Raw genomic sequence first — 8,886 nt, 5'->3', positions numbered from 1 at the left:
CAGCCATTTCAGAATTTCTTTCTTCACCACCTCCTTCATGATAGGATTCAGTCTTCGCTATTGTTCCACAGTCGGCTTACTACCTTCCTCTAGTAGAATTTTATGCATACAATATGAAGGACTTATTCCCTTGATGTCTGCTATGGTCCATCCAATAGCCGATTTGAATTCTCTCAAAATCCTTAAGAGCTTGTCTTCCTCACTACCTGAAAGGTCAGATGAAATAATAACAGGTAAAGTAGATGCATCACCTAAAAAAGCATACCTCAAGTGTTCAGGTAATGGCTTGAGCTCCAAGGCAGGTGCTTCCTCTATTGATGGTTTGAGCTTTCCTTCAGCATTCTTGAGGTCAGAAGTACCAAGAGATTCAAACGGCATGTCCAGCTTTCGCTTCCAGGGAGAAGCGTTCAGATATTGTAATTGCTCGTTACCATCTTCATCGTCGCTGTCAAAATCCCCCACTAAGGCCTTTTCCAATGCATCAGACATTAGCATGCGATCGAGTTCCGAAGTAACCGCAGAATCAATCACATCCATTTTAAAGCACTCCTCATCTTCTGTAGGGAATTTCATTGCCTTGAATATGTTGAAGGTCACATCCTGATCTTGTACCCGCATAGTAAGTTCACCTTTTTGTACATCTATCAAGGTACGGCCAGTAGCCAAGAAGGGTCTTCCCAAGATTATGGGAATCTTCTTATCTTCCTCAAAATCCAGAATAACAAAATCTGCAGGAAAGAAGAGCTTATCCACCTTGACGAGCACATCCTCCACTATGCCCCTTGGGTAAGTAATGGAATGATCAGCCAACTGTAGAGACATGTATGTGGGTTTTGGATCAGGCAGATCCAGCTTTTTAAAGATCGACAACGGCATCAGATTAATGCTGGCTCCCAAATCACAAAGGCACTTGTCAAAAGTCAAATTTCCAATGGTGCAAGGAATGGTGAAGCTACCTGGATCTTTTAGTTTCGGTGGTAACTTTTGCTGTAGAACAGCGCTGCATTCTTCCGTAAGAGCAACGGTCTCAAGGTCATCCAGTTTCACCTTCCTTGAAAGAATACTCTTCATAAACTTTGCATAACTAGGCATTTGCTCCAGAGCCTCAGCGAAAGGTATATTGATGTGAAGTTTCTTGAACACCTCTAGAAACTTACCGAACTGTCTATCCAGTTTTTGTTGCTGCAATCTCTTAGGAAAAGGTGGTGGAGGATAGAGCTGTTTCTCCCCTGTATTAGCCTCAGGCAGAGTGTGTTCAACAGTAGTCTTCCTTGGTTCCGCCGCTTTCTCCTTTTGCTTAGCTTCTTCATCTCTAATTTCAGCTTCTCCTTCTTTTGCCTTTTCAGCATCAGCAACTTTTCCGGACCTTAAGGTAATAGCCTTGACTTGCTCTTTAGCTTCCTTCCTACCTGGTACTTCCGTGTCACTGGGAAGAGTGCCAGGTTGACGATTGAGTACTGCATTGGCTAATTGACCGATTTGATTTTCCAAGGTCTTGATAGAAACCGCCTGACTCTTGCATAACAGCTTAAGTTCCTCAAAATCAGCACTAGTAGGTGCAGCTGTACTTCCCTGTTGAGGGTATGATTGCCTTGTAGCATATTGCTGTGGTTGCTGGAATCTAGGTGGGTTAAACTGTTTACTCACTCCTTGCTGATATGGTGGCTGAATAGCATTCTGATTATTCCCCCAGCTGAAATTTGGATGATTTCTGTTATTAGGATGATAGGTCGCTGGCACAGGCTGCTGTTGTCGCTGATAATTATTCATGTACTGAACAGATTCGTTGACAAGAGAACACTGATCCGTAGCATGAGAACCAGCACAAAGCTCACAAACCATAGCTATTTGATTAACTCCATATGTAGCCAGAGAATCAACCTTCATTGATAGCGCTTGAAGCTGGGCTGCAATAGCGGTGGCTGCATCAACTTCTAGAATACCTGCTACCTTTCCTGACGTCATCCTCTGAGTTGGGTTTTGATGCTCATTTGAAGCCATAGTCTCTATAAGATTATACGCCTCAGTATAGCTTTTAGCCCATAAGGCGCCTCCAGCTGCTACATCGAGCATGGGCCGAGATTGGGCCCCCAAATCATTATAGAAACCAGTGATCACCATCCAATCAGGCATTCCATGATGTGGACATTTTCTCAACATTTCCTTGTAGCGTTCCCAAGCCTCGCACATAGATTCTGTAGGTTGCTGCGCAAACTGAGTAAGAGCACTCCTCATAGCAGCAATCTTTGCCATCGGATAAAACTTCACCAGAAACTTTTGCGCAAGATCTTGCCACATAGTGATGGACCCAGCTGGTTCAGAATGTAACCAGTCTTTAGCCTTGTCCCTCAGTGAGAATGGGAAAAGCCTCAACTTGATAGCCTCATCAGTCACGCCATTATACTTAAAAGTGCTGCAGATCTCGACAAAATTCCTTATGTGCATGTTGGGGTCTTCAGTCGCCGCTCCTCCAAAAGAAACAGAATTCTGCACCATCTGAATAGTGCCCGGCTTGATTTCAAAGGTGTTAGCTTGAATAGCCGGATGAAGAATGCTTGACTGAATGTCATCAATTTTTTGTCGAGAAAAATCCATAAGAGCTGGATCGGCTTGAACAATACGATCACCCATGTTTACTGGTTCTTTCCGCTCAGTTCCTGAATCTGAATCTTCAAAATCTAACTTCTCCGGAATATCAAGAACTTCGTCTGTCTCCTCAGCTGTATCTAAAGTCCTCTTGCGAGTACGAGAACGAGTTTGCATAAACGCTTGCTAAAGTACCTGAAACACAACCGGAAACACTAACTACTACGTCCTAATCACTGAGTCCTAATGACCAATGATGGTAAGTACATAAACTAAAAAAATACGCCGAGTCCCCGGCAGCGGCGCCAAAAACTTGTTAGGGCGAAAACACACGCTAATATTCACGCAAGTATACGCGTTCGCAAGTAATATAGAATACTTTATAGTTCGTTCCCACAGAGACTCAGACTAATTTATTGTCTAATTAAACTCACTCACCAATGTATGATTACTTCTCAATGTTAAGACACTAACACTTAGAATTATTGACTAAATATTAACTACAATTAACTACTTAATTAATCACTTAATTAACACTTCAAATTATCAATAATAAAACACTCATGAGATCACAACTTCATTACTACTTCCTTCAATAGTCATTGTTATTACCTTTAGCATGTGACAGTGATGATATTAATCGAATAACACAAAACTGATAAAAGCCAACTTTCATTGTACTAATACCATTCTACCAACATCCATAATCAAGATAGAAGTTGAATAGTCATCAATTATGTTGAGTTCCTATATGTCTACAGAAATTGACAACACAACGATTTAAGCACAAGTTATTCCTTTTGATTACATAGGGCAAATAAAACTATTAGAGTTACCCACTAATCATGCACAACGTACATGAACCTATGCTAGCATGGCAAGTTCTAAATCTCAAGATCCACCGTCGCTTCACAAGAGATTAACACCCTATCTTATATGTTCGCGACGCACATAAGACGAATACGCATAACAAAAACTAGATATCATACAATCATCACACACTAAAGTATTAAACAATTAACTAAAGAATTCCATAATAAATCCATTACAACCCCATGATCACGATTAGCCCATAACAACAATTATCGTCATCATGGGTTCATATGAAATCATGATAAACAAACACAAGAAAATATAACTAAACTAATTATATTAAATCAGAGTACGTCACAAGAGTAAATAGGTTCAAGGTAAGAAAACTAGCATCCAACGTTACAACGAAACAAGAATCACCAGAAAATATGCTTCCTCTTCGTTGCTATGCACTAAACGGTCTTCTTCCTTATCTCCTTCGCTCCTTGCGTAATACCACGATCCTCTCTCTTGAAAATGTCTCCAAATCTACTTATATAATAGTCCCATAAAACTCAGATTACATAGAAGTGGAAGCCAAACAGAAATAGAAGTCCTAAAATAAATTATTTTTTTCCCCGACCCTGAGCGGCCGCTCAGCATAGCTGAGCGGGCGCTCAGCTTTCTGCGCGGCCGCTCAGCATAGCTGAGCGGGCGCTCAGGACCCTCCTGGAAAATTCCTGAGTTTGCTCCGTTCCTTCGTCGTAATCTGCCCATTTCTTCCCTCTCTCAATGATGAACACATGCCAAGGCTTATTCTTGATGATTACTCCCCCGAAATGCAACTAATATCCTAAAACGCATAAACACTAGAAAAACGCATCAAATACACAAAATACCTGATTTCAAGACACCAATTTAAGCCATTTTAAGACGTTCTAAGTGGTATAAAATGCCACTTATCACACCCCCAAACTTAAATCGATGCTTGTCCTCAAGCGTCACAGACTCAAAACAAATAAAAACATGCATGAATGCAATCTATATGAAAATGCAGCGATCCCCCTTACTACGAATAAACCAACCAAATTGCAACATCTCAACAAATACAGTTAGACAACTAAAGATCAATAAACTCATGCAAACGGACATACAGCCAGAAATGTGGTATGTGCAAATGCTTAACAGATATGCTTCGGAACTAGACCAATTATTATGACTCGACTATCCTCAAGGCAATCACATGATCATACAAAGAATAAAAATTCTAGGCACAAAGTGATATACAACACTATAAGAATTCTGGAGCTTATTACGGAATCATGCTTTTTACTCACAACACAAATGCTTATTTGACCGTGCAATGAGTGAGGTCCACAAAAGACTTATACAATGGTATCCATGTAACGAGCGTTAGGTTAGCGGATCCCAGACTATAAAAGCCTTAGGTCACTAGGCACAAAGTCCCCTAAGAACTTAATAACTTGAATACCAAAGAGCCCACTCTTAATCAATTATCCATAAACACCACAATTTTTTTTTTATATAAAATTTCTGAGCAAGTGCGTTTCGCTCCATCTTGCTCAACCCTAGACTACTTGCACAACATGCGAGCCGGCTACTAGCCATTTGACGCCTAGCCACAACTAGCAACAAATTCCATTTTTTTACTCCAATTTTTTTCTTTTTTTTTCATGCCTTTATCACTAAGAGCCTATTATCGAATTCTAAGCATAATAAATAGATTGACCTCGAAAACAATCAAATCATAACAACAATCTAGCCCTTACGCATTCTCTAAGACTTAGTGGAATTACAAGTGCTTCTAGCATGCATATCAACCTACACGACTTAATATCACTTTAATGCTATCACTACACTCGCATCAATATCACAATTCAGTCGATAAATCATCGCAAAAGGGATCATGGTAAATGCATGCAGCTATATGACACACACATACAATATTCCTTAACTACCACCCCTAAACTTAAAATCTTCACTATCCTCAGTGAAGGTAGTAGAAAGGAACACAGGATATACCTACTCGGAGCCATCATCATCATCACCCTCAGTGGGTGGAGTATCAGGCGGCGGGTATGCAGAGTCCTCACCAAAAACCGGCCACTGGATATCAGCTCCAAGGCCCCGAAAAGCAGTCCCTAATGCAAGGGTGAGCTCCTGAGCAAACCTGCTCTGCATCTCGTACATGGCATCCATCCGTTGTGAAAGCCTCCTATACTGGGTATCAGCTATCCCAGCACCCTCCTGAGTTCTCGAAGAACCAGCCTCATCACGCCCAGGCCTAGCCATAGTAGCACCTCGTGCTGGACGCCCTCCTGGAAGACGATAACCCAGCCCATGCTCCTCAGGCTCACCACCGGTCCACTCCTGCATCCCATTCAGAGTTCCAGAATCAATCGGAGCTGCCGGCAACTGCAACTGCTCATGAGCCGGCCAGTTCACTCCTACTGCTCGGCACAGCTTCGTAACTGTGGATGCATAAGGGATGTTCATATGCTTAGCTCCCCTCAAAAACTTCAAAATTCCTTGGTAGATAAACTCACCAAGGTCCACATAATACTCCTCATGAAGAATTCCCCACAACAACTGTGCTCTCTCTACTGTGACCTCATGTGCATGCGAAGAAGGCAAAATATTAGCACAAATAAATGCATTCCATGCACGGGCATACCTGTTCATAGCGATCGCCGGAAAGTAACGATACTCATTAGTGCCGGTCTTGAAGGTCCACACTGTGCCCGGCCTACATAGAGTCGCACAAATCAAATCCAAGTCAAAATCCTCAGCAGTCTTCTCATTCCAGTTCTCCTCCTCGGGCTTCCTCTCTTGCTGTCCAATCACTTGGCGAATCGCCGCAGGGTGATAATCAACCGTCAACCCTCGGACCACAGAAAACCCATTCTTTTCGGCCTTCGCGTTCATATAAAACTCGCGAACCACGCTCATCGGTACTGCTTCGGGCGACTCACAAAAAGCTATCCACCCCTTTTCTGCAATCATGGGTAGCAACTCACCATCCCTCCCTGATGGTAAAAACCCTCTCTCCTTCAGAATCAGCTTCCCCAAAAGCCTAGTGTACTCCTCCTCCGCAGCTCTGTCAGTCAACCGAGGCCTTGCAGCAGTACCCCTTGATGAATCAGCAATAGGGACTGTGCTGGTGCAATCGATAGTCCGTGCTCTCTTGGGTGCCATTGATTCTCCAATAAAAGTGTTTAAGAACTGAGTTTTGGTGCTTTGGAGAGAGTTTAAGTGTAGGAAGTTGTGGGAGATATGTAGGATATGTGTATGTATATATAGGGTGTGGAATAGGTGAAATTAGATTAGGGTTTGGGGATTAAGGGTTAAAATGATGGGGTAGTGGGAACAAATCGTGGGTTTATGGGCTACAATTGGTTTTTTTTCTGCTTTTTTTTTTCTTCTGAACTTAAAAAAAATTCTGGTAGTCGACCCCTGAGCGGGCGCTCAGCAAAGCTAAGCGGTCGCTCAGCAAAGCTGAGCGGGCGCTCAGCAAAGCTGTTAAAAGCCATAGGGCAAATAAAACTCTTAAAAGCTGTTAAAAGCTGTTAAAACTCTTATGGATTTCAAAGGTGTTAGCTTGAATAGCCGGATGAAGAATGCTTGACTGAATGTCATCAATTTTTGGCCGAGAAAAATCCATAAGAGCTGGATCAGCTTGAACAATACGATCACCCATGTTTACTGGTTCTTTCCGCTCAGTTCCTGAATCCGAATCTTCAAAATCTAACTTCTCCGGAATATGAAGAACTTCGTCTGTCTCCTCAGCTGTATCTAAAGTCCTCTTGCGAGTACGAGAACGAGTTTGCATAAACGCTTGCTAAAGTACCTGAAACACAACTATAAACACTAAGTAACTACTACGTCCTAATCACTGAGTCCTAATGACCAATGATGGTAAGTACATAAACAAAACAAATACGCCGAGTCCCCGGCAGCGGCGCCAAAAACTTGTTAGGGCGAAAACACACGCTAATATTCACGTAAGTATACGTGTTCGCAAGTAATATAGAATACTTTCTAGTTCGTTCCCACAGAGACTCAGACTAATTTATTGTCTAATTAAACTCACTCACCAATGTATGATTACTTCTCAATGTTAAGACACTAACACTTAGAATTATTGACTAAATATTAACTACAATTAACTACTTAATTAATCACTTAATTAACACTTCAAATTATCAATAATAAAACACTCATGAGATCACAAATTCATTACTACTTCCTTCAATAGTCATTGTTATTACCTTTAGCATGTGACAGTGATGATATTAATCGAATAACACAAAACTGATAAAAGCCAACTTTCATTGTACTAATACCATTCTACCAACATCCACAATCAAGATAGAAGTTGAATAATCATCAATTATGTTGAGTTCCTATATGTCTACAGAAATTGACAACACAACAATTTAAGCACAAGTTATTCCTTTTGATTACATAGGGCAAATAAAACTGTTAGAGTTACCCACTAATCATGCACAACGTACATGAACCTATGCTAGCATGGCAAGTTCTAAATCTCAAGATCCACCATCGCTTCACAAGAGATTAACACCCTATCTTATATGTTCGCGACGCACATAAGACGAATACGCACAACCAAAACTAGATATCATACAATCATCACACACTAAAGTATTAAACAATTAACTAAACAATTCCATAATAAATCCATTGCAACCCCACGATCACGATTAGCCCATAACAGCAATTATCGTCATCATGGGTTCATATGAAATCATGATAAACAAACACAAGAAAATATAACTAAAATAATTATATTAAATCAGAGTACGTCACAAGAGTAAATAGGTTCAAGGTAAGAAAACAAGCATCCAACGTTACAACGAAACAAGAATCACAAGAAAATATGCTTCCTCTTCGTTGCTATGCACTAAACGGTCTTCTTCCTTATCTCCTTCGCTCCTTGCGTAATACCACGATCCTCTCTCTTGAAAACGTCTCCAAATCTCCTTATATAATAGTCCCATAAAACTCAGATTACATAGAAGTGGAAGCCAAACAGAAATAGAAGTCCTAAAATAAATTATTTTTTTCCCCGACCCTGCGCGGCCGCTCAGCATAGCTGAGCGGGCGCTCAGGACCCTTCTGGAAAATTCCTGAGTTTGCTCCGTTCCTTCGCCGTAATCTGCCCATTTCTTTCCTCTCTCAATGATGAACACATGCCAAGACTTATTCTTGATGATTACTCCACCGAAATGCAACTAATACCCTGAAACGCATAAACACTAGAAAAACACATCAAATACACAAAATACCTGATTTCAAGACACCAATTTAAGCCATTTTAAGACGTTCTAAGTGGTATAAAATGCCACTTATCAGGCTCCACCAAGAAGTCGTATCTAGTTGGAAAGGAAAACTCACCGATATTTCCCAGGCGGTGCCTGTTAATGGATTAACTTGTTCCAAGAATTTTACTTCCCGAGTGTTGGGTAA

The 8,886-nt window shown here is 41.1% G+C and overlaps 1 non-coding gene across 1 annotated transcript; it reads left to right on the top strand.

The window, feature by feature from the left end:
* Window positions 1–2,131: 2,131 nt before the first annotated feature.
* LOC141679535 (small nucleolar RNA R71) lies at window positions 2,132–2,238 on the top strand. Its single transcript, XR_012558127.1, has one exon. It is a non-coding gene; the product is annotated as a small nucleolar RNA R71 (small nucleolar RNA).
* The last annotated feature ends 6,648 nt before the right edge of the window (window positions 2,239–8,886 follow it).

Source organism: Apium graveolens, chromosome 1, assembly GCF_009905375.1.
Source record: "Apium graveolens cultivar Ventura chromosome 1, ASM990537v1, whole genome shotgun sequence".
Taxonomy (NCBI): domain Eukaryota; kingdom Viridiplantae; phylum Streptophyta; class Magnoliopsida; order Apiales; family Apiaceae; genus Apium; species Apium graveolens.
The sequence above is the reverse complement of the archived record's forward strand: the minus strand, read 5'-3'. Positions and strand labels throughout refer to the sequence as shown.